Raw genomic sequence first — 23,872 nt, 5'->3', positions numbered from 1 at the left:
GAGAGGAATTGGTGAATGCTGAAAAGATTGAAAAAAATCTCTGCAGCACTAACCTTCAAGTTTGAGGGGCTCGTAGGTCTAGGGGTATGATTCTCGCTTTGGGTGTTTCGGTCTCGTAATTTCGAAGAGGTCCCGCGTTCAAATCCTGGACGAGCCCTTTGATTTCTGATCAGTAAGTTCGCAGATGATACACAAATTGGTGGAGTTGCAGATAGTGCAGAGGATTGTCAGAGGATACAGCAGGATATAAACTAGTTGGAGTCTTGGGAGGAGAAATGGCAGATGGAGTTTAATCCGGACGAGTGTGAGGTAATGCACTTTGGAAGGTCCAATGCATGTAGGAATTACACAATAAATGGTAGAACTCTTGCGAGTACTGACAGGCAGAGAAATCTGGGCGTGCATGTCCACCGATCACTGAAAGTGGCAAGGCACGTGGATAAGGTGGTCAAGAAGACATACGGCATGCTGGCCTTCGTCGGTCGGGACATTAAATATAAAAGCTGGCAAGTATGTTGCAGCTGTACAGGACCTCAGTTAAGCCTCACTTGGAATATTATGTACAATTCTGGTCACCACACTACCAGAACGATGTGGATGCTTTGGAGAGGGTACAGAAGTGTTTTATCACAGAATTTATAGTGCAGGAGGAGGCCATTCGGCCCATCGAGTCTGCACCAGCTCTTGGAAAGAGCACCCTACCCAAGGTCACCACCTCCACCCTATCCCCATAACCCAGTAACCCCACCCAATACTAAGGGCAATTTATCATGGCCAATCCAACTAACCTGCACATCTTTGGACTGTTTACTAGGATGTTGCCTGGTTTGGAGGGCATTCGCTATGAGGAGAGGTTAGATAAACTCGGTCTGTTCTCACTGGAACGACGGAGGTTGAGAGGCGACCTGATAGAGGTCTACAAGATTATGAGTGGCATGGACAGAGTGGATAGTCAGATGCTCTTTCCTGGGGTAGGAGAGTCAAGTACTAAGGGACATAGGTTTAAAGTACGTGGGCAAAAGTTTAGAACAGATGTACGAGGCAAGGTTTTTACACAGAGGGTGGTAAATATATGGAACGCGCTGCCTGGGGAGGTGGTGGGAGCAGGTATGATAGGGGCATTTAAGAGGCATCTAGACAAATATACGAATAGGGTGGGAATGGAAGGATATGGACTCCGTAAGTGCGTACGATTTTAGTTAGGCAGATACCATGGTCGGCGCAGGCTTTGAAAGCCGAAGGACCTGTTTGTTCCTGTGCTATATTGTTCTTTACTGTTTGTTCTTACTACTTTCCATCTAGATTACTGTATTCTCTGCTCACAGTGTGGCCTCCTCTACCTTGGGGAGATCTAGCTCAGCCAAATGAAGTTTGTTTTGAAGAATTTCAGTGTTCGGACAGCGACAATGCTCCTTAATATAAAAATTAACTGTAAAAAGAGTGGAACTCCGCAATGCTTGATGTATAGTGTGTTCTCTATCTTGAGTTTAATTGTTGTGTATTACACCCTGCAATTACAGGTCAGCAAATCACTCGAAAATTGTTACAATAGATTTTTACTGAAGTATATTTATACAAAAATAAAGTTTAGTTTTCTGTAGCATAATATGTATACAGTAAATAGAACCAACCACCCTTGAGAAGGTGAAAGTTAAAAAAAAAAAAATTTAGAGTACCCAATTCATTTTTTCCAATTAAGGGGCAATTTAGCGTGGCCAATCCACCTAGCCTGCACATCTTTGGGTTGTGCAGGCGAAACCCACGCAAACACTGGGAGAATGTGCAAACTCCACCCGGACAGTGACCCAGAGCCGGGATCGAACCTGGGACCTCGGCGCCGTGAGGCTGCAATGCTAACCACTGCACCGCCGTGCTGCCCGTGAGAAGGTGAAAGTTAACAATGTATTCTTTCATCCAAGTTGTGGCCTAATATAGGGCTTTGGAAAATATTATTGACCTGAACTTAGCTTGGAGTTAATTGGCAGAGTTTTTATGAACCTCTTTTAACCATTTTTTAATATTGTAATAGGGGATGCTAATTGCCTCATTGATTTCCTAAATTACTGGTGAAATACTTCGCACCAAGCCATTTATGAATGGTTGTGAAGAGTACCGAGGAGATCAGAACCACATTCATTGTTGTCCTACACGTTAGTGTTTTTTTCTATTTTGCACTAGCTTATACTTCATATTGTAAAGACAGTTTTAATCAAAGGTTCCTTCCACAAGCTGTTACAGCACACTCCTACTTGTGTAATTTATTACATTTAATTAATGCACCTGAGTATTTTAATATTGCTGAACAAAATATTAACTCGACACAATGAACATCATGCCAAAATTGAAGAGGTTATTTGATAACGAGCATTAAACTTGCCTGCTCCCATTATATTTGGGAGGTATTTAGTGCCTTGTATTTTCCTGAGCTATAGGCACGTTCTATACCATGAAGACATTCTTTTCAATTGCCATATTTTGAATATTATAATAATAGTAATCACTTATTGTCACAAGTAGGCTTCAATTAAGTTACTGTGAAAAGCCCCTAGTCGCCACATTCCGGCGCCTGTTCGGGAGGCTGGAACGGGAATTGAACCCGCGCTGCTGGTCTTGTTCTGCATTACAAGCCAGCTGTCTTAGCCCACTGTGCTAAACTAGCCCCTGTCAGGTTGGATATGAGTAGACATTGATAATATTGGGACTACTGTGCTATAAGAAGCATTCTCCACTTGTGTTGTCAGAGAAATAGAACTTTAGAGCCTGTCCTACTCAGGGACATGGTACTTGGGAGGAGGAGTAGGCCATTCAGCCCTCTGAGCCTGCACCCTGCTTTTGTTGAGATGCTGAATTATTTGTGTGTTGGGTCTCACCTGCACTTTTCTGTCTGCCCCCCCCCCCCCCACCCCATAATCCTTGATTCTTTTGGCTGTCAAAAATATATCTCACTCAGCTTTGAATAAATTCAATAACCCAGCCTCCACTGCTTTGTGGAGAAGGGAATTCCAGATACTGATGAGCCTCTGGGAAAAAGATTTCTCCTCATCTCTGTCTTAAAAGGGAGACAAACCTCTTACTAAACCATGTACCCTAGTTTTAGTCTCCCCCACAAGAGGAAACATCCTCCCAGTAACCGCCCTTTCAAGGCCGCCAGGCTCTTGTATCTTTCAATAAGATCACCTCACATTCTGCTGAACTCCAATGGGTATGGGCTCTATCTGTTGAATTTTTCTTCACAGGATAAGCCCTTTATCCCAGGAATGTGTCAAGTGAACCTTCGCTAAACTGCTTCTGATACAATTACATCCTTTATTTTGAATAAGGAAACATAAACGGTCCACAGTATTCCAGATGCGGGCTCACCAAGGCCATGTATAGCTGCAGTATAATCCATTCCCCTTGCAATAAATGCCACTGTTCCATTTGCTTTCTTAATCACTTGATGTACTGCATGCTAACATTTTGTGATTCATATGCTAGGGCACCCAGATCATGTTGTACCACTGAGCTCTGCAATCTCTTATTTAAATAATAAACTGCTTTTTTATTCTTCCTGTCAAAAGTGGACAAACTCACACTTTCCCATCTGCCAAATTTTTGCCCACTCATTTAACCTATCCCTTTCCAAGGTGTGTGCCTTCTTTTGACAACCTACTTTCCTGTCTATCTTGGTGTTGGCAAATTTGGCTTCCATACATTTAGTCTTTTCATCTAAGTCATTATGTAGATTGCAAATGGTTGAGGCTTCCGCACTGATCCCTGCGGTAGTCCATTAGTTACAGCTTGCCAACCCAAAAATTACCACCTTATACCTACTTCATGCTTCCTGTTAGTTTTATCCATGTTACCCCCGTCAGGATGGTGAGTGGCCTGGAGGATAATTTTTCAGGTGGTGGTGGTGGTGTTCCCATGTGTCTGCTGTCCTTCCCCTATGTGATCAAGATGACAGGATGGAAAGGTGCTGTCTAAGGAGCTTTGGTGAGTTCCTGTTTTGTCCTGGATGGTGTCGAGCATCTTGAGTGCTGTTGGAACTGTACTCATCCAGGAAAGTGTTCCATTACACTCCTGACTTGTGCCTTATGAATGCTGGACAGGCTTTGGGGAGTCGGGAGGTGAGTTACTCGCCACAGGGTCCCCAACCTCTGACCCGCTCTTGTAGCCACAGTATTTATATGGCTTGTCCAGTTCAGTTTCTGGTCAATGATCATCCCCTTAAAATCTATTTCCCATCTTGTTCACACTACTGTCAGGGGCGTGGTGAACTCTGCCATTGCTTCTTGTAGATTTGGAGGTTGTTCTGGTATCTGGATATGTTTTCATCCCTTTCTATCATTCTTTCGTGTTGAACCACTCTTGGTCGCTCTGGCTGTTGTGCTGATCAATAGTTGCTGCTCTAACTAGTTTCTTGCTGGGCAGATGGACAATGTCCTTGTCATTTTGTTTGCTTCTTCCATCATCGTGTAGGGTTGCCACAATGTATGTGGAAGTTTACATTTCAAAAATGAAATCCTTGTTCCAATTTGCTTCACAATTTTATCAAAATGTTTTGAGTACTTTCCTCTTTTCCAGTTGTTTTTTGAGCTAATGAATCTTTTCATTCAGCTCAGCAACTATTCTGGTAAAGTTGAGTTGTGTTCATTTAGAGTTACCTGCAGAACTCTTGTATAAGTTTGATAACATCACCTGGGCATCCAGTTCTGTTTGAAATCTTTCTTCCAGGCCATTGACTATTCCTTGGGCTCTTTCAAATCCATTCACTAGATTGTCAATCTGTTTATCGAATTTCTGTTTCCTGCTTTCAAATTCTGGATTTGCAGTCCATATTGCGTATCACGACCTTCACGTTGGTCAAATCGGAACAAAGTTCAAGAATTTCCTCACTTTTGGTTGTCAATTCTTCTTTAAAGCAACTGTTCTGATTCATCAGCAATTCTTTCCTGTTCGCGGCATTTTACATGATGCTGACTGGAGATGTCTGGTGCTTGGAATTAATCAAGTTCTAATTGAATATCTATTCTTGTTGAATTTGCCCTGATTAGTTCATTATTTGAGCGGTTCAATTCCTCTTTCATGTGTCCTTCTTCCTGTGAGCGACATTCCTGTGTTCTCATCATTTCTTATTTTGCTCTCCCAACTCATCTTTTATGCGTGACAGTTGCTTCTCTATGCTAATCAGGAATTCTTGAGCAGAGCTTAAATTATTCTGCACTGTCCTTCTAGCTCACATTCTGAAATCTCACTTCTGCCAACTGTTTCTGAGACTCTTAATGATCTTTCGTGAGACGTTCTACTTGCCCTTGCCATTCTAGATTCTTATGTTTAATCTCTCCATACGTATCTTAGGAAATGTTGCTTTTCCCCAAGTTTTCTGCCAAATGTCCGACCAGTTTCTTCAGCTCTGTATTTGGTTCAGATTTTGTCAAATCATCTAATTCAACTTTGGTGTGAACATTTTCCAGCTTATTTCATTTTAGTTTTGCAGAATTTGTGTATTTTCGACTTCATCAGGTAGCTTTGTTTCATTCAAATCAGGGAATGGAAGGGAAGGAAGAACTCAGGAAAATTACAGTCATTAGAGTGCTGAGAAAATCCTTGGAACAAAGGGCTGACAAGTGCCAAGGTCCTGATGGACTTCTTTCTCGGATCTTAAAAGAAATGGCTCGTGAGGAACTGGTGCATTGGTTTTAATTTCATGAAGCTCTGTAGATTCTGGGAAGGTCCTTTAGATTGTGAGATAGAGAATTAACTCCATTATTCACAAATGGAGGGGGACAGAAAGTGGGATAATACAGGCCAGCTTGGCATTTGCCATAGGGAAAATGTTCAAAACTATTAATTAAATAAGTTACAGCCGGGCACTTGGATAAGTTCAAGGTAATCAGGAAGAGTCAACATAATTTTGTGAAAGGGCAATTGTATTTAACCTACTTATTGGAGCTCTTTGAGGAAGTAAAATGTACTATGAATAAAGGGGAACCGTTAGATGTGCTGGAGCACAGTGGTTAGCACTGTTGCTTCACAACGCCAGGGTTCCAGGTTCGATTCCTGCTTGGGTCATTGACTGTGAGGAGTTGGCACGTTCTCCCCGTGTCTGCTTGGGTTTTCTCCCGTGCTCTGGTTTCCTCCCACAAATCCCGAAAGACGTGCTGTTAGGTGAATTGGACATTCAGAATTCTCCCTCCGTATACCCGAACAGGCGCTGGAGTGTGGCGCCTAGGGACTTTTCACAGTAACTTCATTGCAGTGTTAATGTCAGCCTACTTGTGATAATACAAATGATTAACTTAGATGTCTAGAGACATTTTATAAAGTGCCACATCAAAGGTTATTGCGGAAAATAAAAGCTTATGGTATAGGGGAGACATATTGGCATGGATTAAAGATTGGCTGGCTAACAGGAAGCAGAAATTATGCATAAATTAGTCTTTTTCAGGTTGGCAAGATGTAATGCATCGTATGCCACAGGGATCACTGCTGGGACCCCAAATGATTATAATTCATATAAATGACTTGGTTAAAGGGATGGATATTAAGTTGTCCATTTTGGCAGGAAGAATAAAAGAGACGTGTATTGTCTAAATGGTGAGAGATTTCCGAGCTCTCAGATGCAGGGAATATGGGTGTCTTTGTGCATAAATTGCAAAACTCTAATATTCAGGTGCAGCAAGTAATTAGGCAAGCTAATAAAATGTTCTAATTTATTAAGAAGGGAATTGAATACATAAATAGGGAGGCTATGCTTCAGTTAAAACAAGCATTAGTCATATCACATCTGGAGTACTATGTACAGTATTGATCACCTTAATTAAGGAAGCTTGTAAGTACGTTAGGAGCAGTTCAGAGAAGGTTTACCCAGACTAATACCTGGAATGGATGGGTTGTCTTATGAGGAAAGGTTGGACAGGCTAGACTTGTATCTGTTGGGGTTTAGAAGAGTAAGAAGCAAATGGATTGAAACATATCAGATCCTGAGTGAACTTGACAATGTGGGTGTGGAGAGACTGGTTTACTCTTGTGGGAGAATCTAGAACTAGGAGTCACTGTTTAAAAATAAGGGGCCGCAATTTAAAACTAAAGTGAGATTAAATCTTTTCTTTCAAAGGATTATAAGTCTTTGGAGCTCTCAACCAGAAAAGGTGGTGAAAGCAGAGTTTTGAATATGTTTAATGCAGAGCTGGATAGATTCTTGGTCAACAAGGTGGTGATAGGTTGGACAGTTCAGGCAATATGTTGGGGTTTGCAAAAATATATACTTTTGAAACTTTGTCTCAAAGTTCTTTACCTCCCTGGTTCCCTTGTGTAATTTGCTTGATTAATGTCTTTAACTTTTCATAGCTTTACTGGGGATTTTCTATCCCTCTTTTTAAGCTTTGTGCTTTGAAATTTGGAGTTTAAAATAATTGTCAAAGGCTTTTAATGCACTGCTTTAGGATTAACTAATCTACAAATTCACCAGACCAGAATAGAAAGGTTAAATCTAGATTTTTTTCTGACTTTCTACACTCAGGTAGTTTAGAAATTCTCCTCAGGACACCCAATTTTCTGTTAGATTTGTTCTCCGAATGATTCCAAATTGTTCTAGTTGAGTGGAAATCTGATCCATAGCTATAAGTTTAATGTTCTGCTTTAAAAGCTTTCTGAATTTCAAGATGGCGTCGCCATTCACTTGGAGACAAAGGGATTTCTCCCGCTTGCCAGTTTTGGCAAGCTCCACTACAATGACAATCGTGCTCAGCTTGATAAAATTCAGTGGTTGCCTGGATCACCTGACTGCAGAGTTCTCTTGATCAGTGTTAGACCATAATACACAGGAGCAGAAGTAGGCCACTTCGTCCATCAAGTCTGTTCTGCCATTTAATTAAATCATAGCTGATCTGATATAATCCTCAACTCCACTTTCCAGCCTTATCCCCCATAGCCCTTTATTCCCTTGCTGATTAAAAATGTCTATCTCAGCCTTGAACATACTTTACAGCTCTCTGTGGTAAGGAATTCCACGGATTCAATACACTCTGAGAGAAGAAACTCCTCCTCATCTCTGTCTTAAATAGGCGACCCCTTATTCTTTGATTATGCCTCCTGGTTCTAGACACTCCCACAAGAGGAAACATCCTCTCAGCATCTATCCTGTCAAGGCCCCTGAGAATCCTGTATGTCTCAATAGGATTACCTCTCATTCATCTAAAGTCACCAATTTGTCAAATTCTGGCTTTTACTTTCTCTCAGTTGAGTTTAGAATTCACGATTCTTTAATCACATTTTTTAATCAACGATCTTTTACCTCTTTAGAACAAACGCAGATACCATGTGTTCATGCGCTGACTCGAGGATTGGGTTTTAACTATGGTTTTTTTCAAACTGCTCTTTTGGCTCTATATTATTTAAAGATTTATTAAGACTTGCGGTAACCTGGAGCTATTACCTCAACCCTGTTCTGTCTGCTGACATTCCGCTCTATGATTAGAAGCTAAACTTCCAAAGGAGATTCAATGGAGTCTTCTCCTGCAGTGCGGAATTTTAAATTTCCGTCTTCATTTTCAAAGCCTTCCTGAGCCTGGGTGTGGATCATGTGCTCTCTTCCATCGCTGTGTAGGTAGTACTGTACTCAGTCCCACATTATCCGTGTATGTGCCAGACTCTTGCACTGCACTTACCCTTCTGAACTGATTTATGGAATCTGCACATGTGTAGTTAACCACAATAATCCACAAGATGTTGTCAGTAATTTTACTCTTGTCCATTGGGTCTGTTGTTCAAGTCCCTGCAAACTGTAATCATTTTGCTTAAAGTTCATGCTATTTCAGCTCCTAATATGTATGTGCCAATCATTTATTTCGCTTTTTGCAAAATTTATAAAATGTGATGGCTATTCAATGTATTTTATTTCCTGATTTGGTCCCAATGAGAATAGTTCAGAAAATAGTATCACAGAATGGTTACACTGTCATTTCTGTGCTGCCTCTATGCAAGAGCAACTCACATAGCCATTGCCCTACTCTAGAACTGGAGCCTTGATTTTCTATTGCCTCTCCTTGTTCTTCCGACCAAAATACATTCTATAGAGGATGTCATAGTGAACCGCTCATTTCTTTGGATAAAACCTATTACAATATTGAGGTTAGCAGACTATTTCAAGATGTTATTCCAAAGTAAAGTTTCAAATTTTCCCCTTTCCAGTAGTTACTTCTTTTGATAGCTTGTAGATAATTTCTCTTGAGCCTGTTTACAAAACAGCAGCTCAGAGCAGTATATGTGCACTTCAGTCTTCAGTTTACAAAACCATTATGAGTACTTTGATGTGACTGAGGTCAAGTTGTCTTGAAAATGTAGTCCTTTGTGACACCACTTGGTAAAGTTCCACATTGTGATGGTATTGTTGCTACTGTGTGTGACATATGAGTGATTGAGGAAGAATGTTAGATCTGTTACATTTGATACGAACTTCCTCATTTTTCCATTCTGGATGCACACACTGTATGTAACTGGCTTCAACCCAGCTGGAAAATAAGATACTGATTTAAACTAATGAATGTGTAATTACTCAGTGGGTGGAGCATAGAAACAGGAGTAGACCATATAGCCCCTTAAGCCTGTTTCCTCATTCATTTAGATCATGACTGCTTACCTCAACTCCATATCTCTCAATAAATACCCTTAACCTTACTCTCAGTCTTGAAAATTTCAACTGACTTAACATTCACAGCCTTTTGTTCTGGATTCACCCAACAGAGCAAATAGATTCTGCCGCAGCGGAATTATCTTATGCATTGCTGCATTATTATACAAATGTTCATAATTGCAAACCATTCACGAATTACTCTCCCAGAGAATCTGCTGAGTTTTCCTGACCATTGCAATCACTTTTTGAGGACTCATTTGTACAGACGAACAGCAATGTAAGAAGATGGTGAAGTAAACTGAGGATTCTGTTTTTGTGTGTGTTTAACATTTATCAGTTTGCTTGACAAGTTCTATCCAAATTCCAAGTGCATTTCAGCTGGCAGAGGAGCTCCTGAGCAAGATTGTCGAATACAACCAGAGCAAAATTGTTTTACTGGCCTTTCCATTTGCCCGCATTCAGAAGGGTTAATAAAAATAGCATCTGGCAGTATCAGCATTATTTGTAATGCTTTTATATGTGACAGCTGGCTTGGAATCGGAAATCACTCAAGTGAATTTAAAACGCACTACTTATCTGTTGCCGGAAACACAGAGGAACAGTTATCAAGCTGTATGGTGAATTTGGAATTCCGTGCAATATATTATGCATTGCTGCATTATAATATACTTGTTCATAATTGCAAACCATTCTTCACTTCTGAGTGAATTTTATAACGTCCCATTTGATTTAGGTTCAGTTTGGAATAGTGTTTTACAGAATTATACTGAAACATATCTTACACACTTGACAATATTTTGTCACTCTTGTCCGGAAAACACGCTGGCCTAATTTGCTTTATTAAAAGGAGGAAGTGGATTTATGTGTGTGCATGTAAGTGGCAAAATCAATGGAAAAAATGCCCCTTGAAATGTCGTCAGTCATGAAAGGGGGGGGGGACAGAGAAATTAGACATTTTGTTAATGACCTCAAATATAACCTCCTGGACCTCATATACCTCTGCATTTTCATTTCACGTAATAAATGCAAATGTATTTAATTAAATGGCAGTCTGCAATGTAGCAGCAATAAATTCACAGATATTTTCTTTTCCCTCTGGCAAAGAAATATTAATGACACTTTTATTACGATGGCATTCCTGGCTATCTCCTACTAGAAATATCAGTGTTAGAATAAATAATGCTATTTTCTCTCCTCAGCAAAGATGAACACGTTACATTAGATTGGGTTTGGGTCTTGTATTTTGTACAGTTTGAAGTGCATCTATCTTGCTTGGACTCTGGAAAAAGTAGCCAAAATTAAAATTAATAGGAAAAATAAGGCTTGCATTAAGCTGATTTGCAAAAATGTTCACCCTACCGCTTCATGAGCCTGCTTTTATTGTTTCAGTAATGTGGACAACGTTGCAATGACATGGTACCTGTTAGGGACTGAGTTTGGCAGCAATGAACACTGTTCATCAAGTAACCCATTGAATTGGAAACTTGCATACACAGCACTGCAACAATTGAAGGATAGGATTGCCCATTGAAAAGAGACATTTTGTATTCTGGCATGATATAAAGAAATGAATAAAAGTGACTACAACCTTTCAATATCTATTAAGGTGTATTTCAAAGATCCTGATGACTGCTCATCAAATATAGTATTTGTGAAGCTTTTGATTGTCATTCCCTTTGCCACCCACTCAATATATGACTGAAATTTCAGCTGCTCGCTCTTGTAAAATAATGTGCAATGAATTAATGTACATTTTGAAAACGCAATTTCAGGTTTGACACAAGTGCACGCATGCTCAACATGAGTGCTCACTTGCACACAAACACACATACTTGTTTTCTCTCTATATCCCACATTCATCCATACACCAAACTCGACATTCTGCCATGCAGCTCCGATTTTCCAGGAGCTAAATGCCCACTTTTGCTTCCTTTACGGCAACCAGGGCACCCAGCCTATTTACAAATTGGAATTGCATTGCTGCCATATTGATAATACCAAACAATCAGCAGGCAAAAAATAGGGCGTTGCTATTTCTAAAATAAAACTTTGTTATGAATACAATATTAAGCTTTTAACTTCACACCCAAGAAGAACAGCTTACAATTTCCCCTTTAACACAACAATACAATTTCCCATTAAACAACCAGAAAAGAAACATACATAATCCATCTTAAAATTAGCAGAGCATAGAATAATACTTAGTTTATAAAACAGATTAGGCTCCGATTTAAATCCCTTCAGACTCGGGCTGAATATCTTCAAATAGCTACTTCAACTAGGTTGTTTCAGCATCTTGCTTGTTTTCAGACAAGACTGCTGTGCTTTAAAATATTATTACTTTTTTAAAAAACTATCCTACTTGGAAAGATTGTAGACTCAGGCAGATCAGAACTCAGCTCCTCTCTCTCCCTCAAAGCTTCTTCAAACTCACTGCATTTCTGAGCCCACCCAGCAATGACCTCATCTCCCTCCAGCTGGAAAACACTTTATTTCTGCAGGCTGCAAAAACACATTAACTCCCTAGGGACCTCCCCAGTCAAACCACTGTGCATTAGCCCAGACTGATGATACATTTCTTAATCAATTTCATCTTCTGGCTGATAAAAACACCCAGGCTCCGTATACAGAATTCTTTTTTAAAAATAACATGAAAACTGCAGTCAAACACCCATTAACCCAGGCTTTTAACCTTTAAATTTACCACTACATTTATAATCCAATTTTCCCCAAAATCTGCCAATCATCGCAAGGGATCTCTGTCACTCTTCTACTGCCCTTTTCTCTCTCTCTCTGTCAAACCAGCTTTTTAAAAATGTGAGCTACTTTATCATTCTGTGGTTTGTAAGAATGTTCAGCCAATGTTTCATATTTAGAGAGTATTGGGTCTAGCACAAAGCCGTTATGTACCCCTAAAACTCAAAGGCTCTACTAATGTCGTTCAGCACAACAAATTAGAAAGGATATTAAGCGAAAAGAAAAGGCTGATTCGGATGAAATAGAAAGTGGACATCCATTGGACTGGAGAGCTATCCAAAACAACAAAAAGATATAGTTATTAATAAGCGCAAAAAGGAAGTTGCAAAATGTGCAAGGATATCAGAGAGACTGTTCAGATAAATGTATTAGACTGGAATGTGCTGAAATAAACTAGTGATGTGTAAGCATAAAAAGGGTATTAGAAATCTGGAACTTTGTCATCCCAAGTGGTTGTTGGGTATATTGAAATTTTTGTGACTGATCAATTGATTTTTATTAGGTAAGGTTATTGAGAGTTATGGAATAAAGGCAGGTTAATGTACAGGTCAACTCTGACCTGATTACAAGTTGGGCCTGGTTAAAGGGGTTGAGAATAGCCTTCTGTTCTTCCAACGTTTGGGAGATTCTTACCGACGTTCCTGAGCTGATTGATATCGGCCAAATAATTGGATATTGCTGTTCGTACCTCAACAAGGAAGACCTTCACAACTGAGTTATTAGAGTCTTCCTCAAAGTAGTTTAAACTTGGTTTATGCAATTTATTTAAATAAGGAGTATCAGGACTTTTTTTGCTTAATGTCACAATCATATTGCTTTATAATTTAAGTTGCACATTTATAGCCTAATTTAATACTTTTTTCTGTCTCATGTGTGCTGACCCTTATCTGACATGATTGGGTGCAAGCATGGAAATTTCTTTAGTTGGCGATTGTCTGGTACATTTAATTAATTTTTAAAATATTATTTCTCAGGATGTGAATTTCACTAGCTAGGCTAGAATTTATTGCCCATCCCTAATTGCCCTTGAGCTGGTGGTGAGCCCCTTCTTGAACTGCTGCTATCCATGTGTTGTAGGTACACCGACAATGCTGTTGGGGAGTTTCAGGATTTTGACTCTCCGACAGTAAAAGAACAACAGTATAGTTCCAAGTCAAGATGGTGTATGGCTTGTCATGATATACACCAGTATATGATGGTGCAGATACACATACACTGATGGACACACAGCAAGAACAATCAACACACACATCACCTCAGCCAATCACCAGTTAGAGCATACTCATTATAAAGGCAGGGGGCATCAGAGTTCTCGCTCATTTGCGATGCAGCCTCCTACAAGGACAGAGCTTACAGCTTACAGCCCAGACCTTCACCATGTGCTGAGTGCATAGACTGGTTCGGACAGGCATAGGTCTTTAGTTTAATCTAACATCGTGTTAACCCACAGTGAAAGTATGTTCAACAGTTTCTAACTTAATAAAATAGTGTTGCACTATTTTAAGTGTTGGTGGCCTGTATGTGTTCCGTGGATCCAGAACACCCAACACATCATGGCTTGGAGGGGAAACTTGCAGGTGTTGTTCCCATGCATCTGATGCCATGTTCTTCCAGTTGGTTGTGGCTGCAGGTTTGGAAGGTGTTATCTAATTGGGTGCATTTTTCGTTCTTCAATGTTTGCCTTATTTTAAAACCTTGGTTTTTGGTTCTTCTCCCTCTCAAACCTAATTGCGATGAAAGTGAGAAACAATTCTGTTCCCCAGCACTGACATTTGTTCTTGGATGCAAAAGGTAGGTAATTTCTATCTCCAAAACAGAATATTACCACCTCCCTTGTATTCAGTAGTATTACCATTGCCAAATCCCCCACCATCCTGAGCAATGCCATTGACCAGAAATTGAACTGGATCAGTCACGGTAGCACAGTGGTTAGCAATCTAGCTTCACAGCGCCAGGGTCCAAGGGTTGATTCACGGCTTGGTTCACTGTCTGTGCAGAGTCTGCACGTTCTCCCTGTGTCTTTGTGCGTTTCCTCCGGGTGCTCTGGTTTCCTCTCACACGTCCCGAAAGACGTGCTGTTAGGTAATTTGGACAGTCTGAGTTCTCCTCCCGTGTACCCGAACAGGCGCCGGAATGTGATGACCAGGGCCTTTTCACAGTAACTTCATTGCAGTGTTAATATAAGCCTACTTGTGAGAATAAAGATTATTAAATTGACATAAATATTGTGGCTACCAAAGCAGTAATCTACAGTGGGTGGCTCACCTACAAATTCCCCAAAGCTTTATAACCTACAAGGCATAGGGTAATGTAATGGACAACTCTGCACTTGATGGTTGCAGTTTCAACAATACTTGAGCAGTTTGACATTATCCCAGGCAAAGCAATCCATTCAATTGGGGCAACCTATTCATAAGCTTAAATATCGACTTTCTGCCATCAGTGTACCATTGGTGTCATATGTACTATTTATAAGCTGCAGTGCAAAGACTTGCCAAGGCTGCTTCAGCAGTACCTGTCAAGGCCGCAATGACTACCACCAGAAGAAGAAGAGAATGCCATCACCTCCAAGGTCCCTCCAAACTGCATATCATCATGACTTGGGCCTACAACACCAGTCCCACAGTGGCTCAGAATCCTGTAACTTCCTACCCATCAGAATTGTGAAAGAACCTTCACCACAAAAAACAAGTACAGCAGTTAAAAAAGAAAGGCAATCACCATCCTCTCATGGGTAATAAATGCTGGCCTTGACAACAATGCCTGCATCACAAGAATTAATTTTAAAAAACAACAAAAACTATATTCGGTGAGAGACCCTTTTAAGTTGCTTTGATGCAAGATTCTTGCTGTCTCTTACTGCATCATTTTGCTGAGTGCGTTTATCATGTGTCAAACACTGGGGCAGCCCAGTTTCAAAAAAGGGCACGGTAGCACAGTGGGTAGCACTGTTGCTTCACAGCGCCAGGCACCCCGGTTAGATTCTCGGCTTGGATCACTGTCTGTGTGGAGTCTGCACTTTCTCCCCGTGTCTGCGTGGGTTTCCTCCGGGTGCTCTGGTTCCCTCCCACAAGTTCCGAAAGATGTGCTGTTAGGTGAATTGGGCATTCTGAATTCTCCCTCTGTGTACCCGAACTGGTGCCGGAATGAGGAGACTAGGGGCTTTTCACAGTAACTTAATTGCAGTGTTAATGTAAGCCTATTTGTGACAAAGATTATTATTATTATTACAAGAAGTTGGGGCCTCTTATTTAAATATTACAAGGAGATGATTCAATACATTTGGTGTGAAACCTGAATGCCAACAGTTGAGACCAGTCCAATATGGGGCATGGTGCACTTATAGCGCAAAATGAACATGCACTTGCTGGATGTTTAGACGCCCGTTTTGCAATTTAAAACACGTATCGCACTATACAGTGTTTAAGCTTCGGTTTGGCGCTGGAATAATATCTTTTTATCCAAAAAACAATTGTCTAATCACGCAGTGACTGTCATCCTTGCAGGATAACAGTGGCGGGAAGTATAGATGAGATCACATTAGAATTGAGTTGGCTCCAAATTGGCTCATTGCTGAATGGTGAATTGGACCATTTTGATGGTCAACTCCGATATCTGAATTCTGTGTTATGCCTGCAATACTCCAATGCATTATTGATGATTGTTCAGTCAGCTATGTTCATTAACGGGGCCTTGAGGGGTAGATTTATTACCAGAGAGTTAGATTTTACCCCCTCAACTCCAAATAAATGTACAGGCAAGTACCCAAATACACCATTTGATCCTAGCTGGACAAAGAGCAGGAAACTTAAACCAGGCGGTGTGCTGAAAAGCTGAGTGGTTTTTAAAAATTTGAATACTGACCGGACCTCCAGCAGGACAAATCCCTAAGCCTTGGCAATGTTTCAACCGACATTGGTCTAATCAGTATAATTGAAGTTTCAGTTTCAAATCCCACACTCTTTGTAAGCAGAGAACCTTTGCACATACTGCAGTGTCTTTTATTTCAGAATAAGACTTGAATCTCCAAACCTCCAGCTGCTTGTGAACAGTTTAATTTGCAGTCCCTTTAAGAATGTAAATGAAATTTTAGTGTGCTATTCTCTGATAGTATCTTGAATGTCTTTTGGCTGCATAGGCAATATTCAAAAAAATATGAATTTCCTTTGTAATATTAGATATGGGCTGCTTTGAGGTAGTTCCACATGAGAGTTAATTTAAATGAACTCTAAAATTTCAATTACAACACAGGATCAAATAATACAGCCAATAAAATTAACTAAATGAAACAGTCAAAAGAGTTGTGTCTGTTTGACATTGTCTTTTATAATTATTAGTTGACTGAGCTCCCTGTTACGCTGGTAATAGTTCACTGCTACAAATTCTAAGCTTTCGTTTGCACTCCAATAGGCGTTGACAAAATTCTACACAAATGCACATTCTGACCCTGGGAGACTCACAACATTAATCTTTTGCTGACCTTACAAATGGTTCATGAGCTATTTAATTATAAAATGATGCCACCCATTGAGCTGCTCATTACTGATACGCCAAATGACATTTACAATGTGGGTCACACACCTTTTTGTTGAAAAATAACGGCCATTTAAAATTGATCCACTTAAAAAGCTGCCCTATGTTAAAAAGCTGTTTAGTTAAATTTCAGGCAGCAATTAATTTTTTTCTCCCTCCTTCAAATATTTAATTCTGTAAGTGATGTGCCATCAATTATACAAAGACGAGTTGTGGAACGAAACTGTGGCTTTAATAAACTAAACGAGAACCTGCTGGCAACTGATCCCGAACTGGGGCAGGGCCAGAGGTCGGATACCTTTATACAGAACCTGAGGGGAGGAGTCGCAGGCGGAGCCAGCAGAGACAACAAACAATATATACAATACAGTAACAGTGGTTTACCACAATATATACAATACAGTAACAGTGGTTTACCACAATATATTATGACACATTAACAGTGGTTTACCACATTCACCCCCTGTTAAAAAAGAGTCTGGCGGGGGTGAAGTGGACTTCAAGATCGAGTCTGTCGGGGGCTTTGAGCTTCCGCCGTGAACGCCTCCGTCCCGGCTATGGTGTGGGCACTGGTGTCGAGACCTGTGTGTCCGGGAGCGTGTCGTCTTCTTCGTCCAGTGGTTGAGTCGGTGGAGAGAGACAGTATAGGGGCGGGGGTGGTGGTGATGGTCACTGGGGAACCTGCGTGTGCCAAATCCTGAAGGGAGACTGTGTCCTGCCGCCCTTCAGGGTGTGCCACGTAGGCATATTGTGGGTTGGCATGGAGGAGAAGAAACCTTTCGATCAAGGGATCTGATTTATGACTCCTCGCATGCTTCTGGAGGAGGATGGGCCCTGGGACTGTCAGCCAGGACGGGAACGAGATCCCTGAGATGGACTTCCTGGGGAAGACAAACATTCGTTCATGAGGGGTCTCATTGGTGGCAGTGCACAGGAGCGACGGGATGGAATGGAGCGCATCGGGAAGGACCTCCTGCCAGCGGGAGACTGGGAGACTTCTAGACCGTAGGGCAAGAACGACGGCCTTCCATACCATCGCGTTCTCCCCCTCCATCTGTCCATTTCCCCAGGGGTTGTAGCTGGTAGTTCTGCTTGAGGCGATGCCCTTGCTAAGCAGGAACTCGTCACTCATGAAAGAGGAACCCCGATCGCTCTGGATGTAGGTGGGGAAACCGAATAAGGTGAAGAGACTGTGCAGGGCCTTGATGGCAGTGGCAGAGGTCATGTCAGGGCATGGGATGGCGAAAGGGAAATGTGAGTACTTGTCAATAATGTTGAGCAAGTACACGTTATGGTCAGTGGAGGGGAGTGGCCATTTGAAGTCGATGCTAAGGCGCTCAAAGGGGCAGGAAGCCTTTACCAGGTGCGCTCTGACTGGCCGATAGAAGTGTGGTTTGCACTTCGCGCAGACCTGGCAGTCCCTGGTCATGGTCCTGACCTCCTCGATGGAGTAAGGCAGGTTACGGGCTTTGACGAAATTTTAAAAATGGGTGACCCCCGGGTGACAGTCGGTCTACATGTGCGCTGGCACGTGTACCGCGGGATAGGGCATCTGGGGGCTCACTGAGCTTCCCAGGTCGATACAAGAAATCGTAATTGTAGGTGGAGAGTTCGATCCTCCACCTCCGGATCTGGGCATTCTTGATCTCGCCCCGCTGTGTGTTATTAAACATGAAGGCAACCGACCGTTGGTCAGTGAGGAGAGTGAATCGCCTGCCAGCCAGATAATGCCTCCAATGTCGCATATCTTGCACAATGGCTTGGGCTTCCTTTTCGACGGAGGAATGTCGAATTTCGGAGGCCTGAAGGGTGTGGGAGATGAAAGCCACGGGCCTACCCGCCTGGTTGATGGTAGCGGCCAGGGCAAAGTCAGACGCATCGCTCTCCACCTGGAATGGGATGGACTCGTCTACTGCGTGCATTGGGACTTTGGCAATATCTGCCTTGATGCGGTTGAAGGCCAGGCGAGCCTCAGCCGTCAGGGGAAAAATGGTAGATTTAATGAGTGGGCGGGCCTTGTCCGCATAATTGGGGTCACACTGGGCATAATAGGAGAAGAACCCCAGGGATCTCTTCAGGGCCTTGGGGCAGTGGGGGAGGGGAAGTTCCAGGAGAGGGCGCATGCGGTCAGGGTTGGGCCCTAGGACCCTGTTTTCCACCACGTAGCCAAGGATGGCTAAGCGGGTTGTGCGGAAAACAAACTTATTATATGTGAGGTTAAGGAGCTTAGCGGTGTGGAGGAAATGTTGGAGGTTCGTGTCATGGTCCTGCTGGTCATGGCCGCAGATGGTGACATTATCCAGATACGGGAACATGGTCTGCAGCCTGCACTGGGCAACCATTCGGTCCATCACTCGTTGGAAGACCGAGACCCCATTGGTGACGCTGAAGGGAACCCTGAGAAAGTGGTAGAGGCGGCCATCTGCCTCGAAGGCAGTGTATTGGTGGTCCTCCGGGCGGATAGTCAGCTGGAGGTACGCAGACTTCAAGTCAACAGTGGAGAAGACACAATACTGCGCAATCTGATTGACCATATCAGATATGCGGGGAAGGGGGTACGCATCAAGTTGCGTGTACCGGTTGACCGTCTGACTGTAGTCAATGACCATCCGGTGCTTCTCCCCAGTCTTGACGACCACCACTTGGGCTCTCCAGGGGCTGTTACTAGCCTCTATGATCCCTTCCCGCAGGAGTCGCTGGACCTCTCACCTGATAAAGGACTTGTCCGGGGCACTGTATCGTCTGCTCCTAGTGGCAACGTGCTTACAGTCTGGGGTGAGGTTAGCGAAGAGCGAGGGTGGAGCGACCTTAAGGGTCGCGAGGCTACAGACTGTGAGGGGGGGCAGGGGTCCACCGAACTTCAAGGTAAGGCTTCGGAGGTGGCACTGAAAATCAAGACCCAGTAATAGGGTAGCGCAGAGATGAGGGAGGATGTAGAGCTTGAAATTAGCGTACTGTACGCCGTCCTGTTCCGAAAGGGTTGCGCACAGTACCCCCGAATCTCCACGGAATGTGATCCGGAAGCCAGGGAGATTTTCTGGGTCACGGGTAAAATTGGGAGGGAGCAGCGCTTTACTGTATTTCGGTGGATGAAGCTGTCGGTGCTCCCGGAGTCGAAGAGGCAGGTCATCTCGTGCCTGTTGATCCGGACGGCCATCATGGATTTAGTGAGGTGATGAGATATAGACTGGTGGAGGGTGATGGAGGCGAACTTCAGAAGGTGGGTGGGCTGGTTGAGAGTAGCGGAGGCCAGCGTACGACTGGGTGGGCAGGGTTCCGGGAGGCGGCGGTGTGATTCCAAGCTGGCGGTCCCCACGGGTCACACGTGGCGGGTGGCGTCGAAGATGGCGGCCCCCACGGGTCGCATGTGGCGGGTGGTGTCTAAGATGGCGGCCCCCACGGGTTGCATGTGACGGATGGTGTGGTAGATGGGGGCAGTCCCAACAGGCAACACACAGCGCTGCTGCTGCTGGGTCTGGCAACTTTAGGAACAGATCAGGCCTGGCAGACTTTGGCGAAGTGGCCCTTCTTTCCGCACCCGTTGCAGATCGCGCTCCATGCTGGGCAGCGTTGTCTGGGGTGCTACCCTGGCCACAGAAGTAGCATCTCTGGCCTCCGGAGTTGGCGGATTGATGCGCGGCACAGGCTTGCGACGCACCCGAGACGGGTGATGGCGACGTCCACGAGGGTGCCGCGTGGTCGGAGGTGAAGGCATCCATGTTATGGAAGGCCACTTCCAGCGAATTCGAGAGCTGCACTGTCTCTTGGAGGCCGAGTATACCCAGCAGGCGCTGGCGGATGTAGTTAGATTTTATGCCAGCGACATAGGCGTCCCTGATCAGCAGCTCCGTGTGCTGGACAGCCGATATCGCCTGACAACTACAGTTCCGGCCGAGTACCCGCGAGGCGCGCAGGAATTCGGTCTGTGATTCTCCGGGGCGTTAACGGCTCGTAGCAAAGAGATGCCTAGCGTACACCTCATTTGCTGCCTTTACATACTGCCCCTTCAGCAGCGTTATCGCCTCCTCGTACGAGGTAGCATCCCTGATGAGGAGGAAAACCGCGGGCTTCCCGGGCGTTGTGAACTCGAAGCTTGTGGATGTCGGCGACAGCATCGGCGGCAGATTGGAGGTAAGCTTCGAAGCAGCTTAGCCAGTGCTCAAATGTCGCAGTGGCATCGGCTGCTTGGGGGTCCAGTTCCAGTCGATCAGGCTTGAATGATGCATCCATCTTAATCGTTTAGTTTATTAAATTGATGTGCCATCAATTATGCAAAGACAAGTTGTGGAATGAAACTGTGGCTTTAATAAACTAAACGAGAACCTGCTGGCAACTGATCCCGAACTGGGGCAGGGCCAGAGGTCGGCCGCCTTTATCCAGAGCCTGAGGGGATGAACCACAGGCGGAGCCAGCAGAGACAACAAACAATATGTACAATACAGTAACAGTGGTTTACCACATTAAATGAACTCTAAAATTTCAATTACAACACAAGATAAAATAATACAGCCAATAAAATTGACTAAATGAAGCAATCAAAAGAGTTGTGTCTGTTTGACATTGTCTTTTATAATTATTAGTTGACTGAACTTCCTGTTGCGCTGGTAATAGTTCACTGCTACAAATTCTAAGCTTTCGTTTGCACTCCAATAGGCGTTGACAAAATTCTACACAAATGCACATTCTGACCCTGGTTGACTCACAACATTAATCTTTTGCTGACCTTACAAATGGTTCATGAGCTATTTAATTATAAAATGATGCCACCCATTGAGCTGCTCATTACTGATACGCCAAATGACATTTACAATGTGGGTCACACACCTTTTTGTTGAAAAATAACGGCCATTTAAAATTGATCCACTTAAAAAGCTGCCCTATGTTAAAAAGCTGTTTAGTTAAATTTCAGGCAGCTATTAATTTTTTTCTCTTTCCTTCAAATATTTAATTCTGTAAGTGTGTCATATCTGATCCTTGCACAAAGGTTCGATTCCAGATCTGTCAACTGTAGCACAAATTGAATGTAAAAATGTGCTTGATTGCAATTATACCTCTGCATGGAAAATTATTGTTTTATATATTAGCCTGCAAGATTAAACATAAATTGAAAATAGCCTCAGAGTAAATCACTGCTGAATGATTATTACAATGAAATGTATAATATTTTGTTTCTTATTGTTCTTTTCTTACTGCTCTTACTTTTCTTAAAGTGACCCACTAATCACATAAGCCTGGTACTAAATCTTGTTACTCATCCTGTAGAGAATTGGATGTATTAGTTGTTCCCTTCATCCTCCCATCTGTGTCTGCCTGCAAAAAAATGGTAGAAGCCGCTTATCTCGAGAGGGACCACAGGACACTGCAGAATTTTATAAGCACATGAGGTCACATGGGAATCGCCTACTATCCTTTTAAAACTGGAATCAGTTTGATTTATTCTAAAACTGCAATATCACTGGAATGCTTGATAAATACCATTGGAAAGTGAGTTCTTGCATGCCGTTCTCACCTTGGTTTTCATGATTCTGTGTTGTGAATTCTTATACTATTCAGCCCCTTGACTTTTCTTTGATGTAGTTTGATCCTTCACTCAACCCCTGAAGTCAGGTACCACATTTTAGGGAGATGTTAAACCGAGGGAATGAAATGTGAGGAAGAGATGCTTCTCGGCTGCAGTTGTGCAATAATTTTGTGTGCTCATAATGGAATTGGCAGAATCTTGGAAGCATGACTGTGCATGGCATAGTGGTTAGCACTACTATAAGAACATAAGACATAGGAGCAGAAATAGGCCACTTGGCCCATCGAGTCTGCTCCGCCATTCAATCATGGCTGATATTTTTCTCATCCCCATCCTCCTGCCTACTCCCCATTTCCCCTGATCCCCTTATTAATCAAAAATCTATCTATCTCTGTCCAAAGACACTCAGTGATTTGTCCTCCACAGCCTTCTGTGGCAAAGAGTTCCACAGATTCACCAACCTCTGGCTGAAGAAATTCCTCCTCATCTCTGTTCTAAAGGATCGTCCCTTTAGCCTGAGATTGTGTCCTCTGGTTCTAGTTTTCTTACAAGTGGAAACATCCTCTCCACGACCACTCTATCCAGGCCACGTAGTATCCTGTGAGTTTCAATAAGATCGCCCCCTCATCCTTCTAAACTCCAACGAGTTCAGACCCAGAGTCCTTAACCGTTTCTCACACAACAAGCTCTTCATTCCAGGGATCATTCTTGTGATCCTCCTCTGGACCTTTTCCAAGGCCAGCACACAGGGCCCAAAACTGCTCACAATACTCCAAATGGGGTCTGACCAGAACCTCAAATAGCTTCAGAAGTACATTCCTGGTCTTGTATTCTAGCCCTCTCGACATGAATGCTAACATTGCATTTGCCTTCCTAACTGCCGACTGAACCTGCACGTTAACCTTAAGAGAATCGTGAACAAGGACTCCCTTTGTGCTTCTGATTACCCCAGCATCTTCTCATTTAGAAAATAGTCTATGCCTCCATTTTGCCTTCCAAAGTGCATACCCTCACACTTTTCCACATTGTATTCCATCTGCCACTTCTTTGCCCACTCTCCTAGCCTGTCCAAGTCCTTCTGCAGCCCGCCGGCTTCCTCAATACTACCTGCCCCTCTACAGATCTTTGTATCATCTGCAAACTTAGCAACAGTGCCTATTAATGTATATTGTGAAAAGTTGTTGTCCCAGCACCGACCTCTGAGGTACACCACTAGTCACTGGCTGCCATCCTGAAAAAGATCCCTTTATCCCCACCTTCTGCCAGTCAGCCAATCCTCTATCCGTGCCAGGATCTTACCTTTAACACCATGGACTCTTAACGTATTTAACAGTCTCTTATGCGGCACCTTGTCAAAGGCTTTCTGGAAATCTAAATAAGTCACGTCCACTGGTTCTCCTTTGTCTAACTTCCTTGTTACTTCCTCAAAGAATGCTAACAGATCT

The 23,872-nt window shown here is 43.0% G+C and overlaps 1 protein-coding gene across 3 annotated transcripts in view; it reads left to right on the top strand.

The window, feature by feature from the left end:
- The window catches only part of wdr7 (WD repeat domain 7), a 1,110,115-nt gene that overhangs the window by 716,294 nt on the left and 369,949 nt on the right, over positions 1-23,872 (top strand). The window lies entirely within an intron of this gene.

This window comes from Scyliorhinus torazame, chromosome 3, assembly GCF_047496885.1.
Source record: "Scyliorhinus torazame isolate Kashiwa2021f chromosome 3, sScyTor2.1, whole genome shotgun sequence".
In the NCBI taxonomy this organism is placed as follows: domain Eukaryota; kingdom Metazoa; phylum Chordata; class Chondrichthyes; order Carcharhiniformes; family Scyliorhinidae; genus Scyliorhinus; species Scyliorhinus torazame.
Note: the sequence above shows the minus strand (reverse complement) of the source record. Positions and strands in the feature narration are given on the sequence as shown.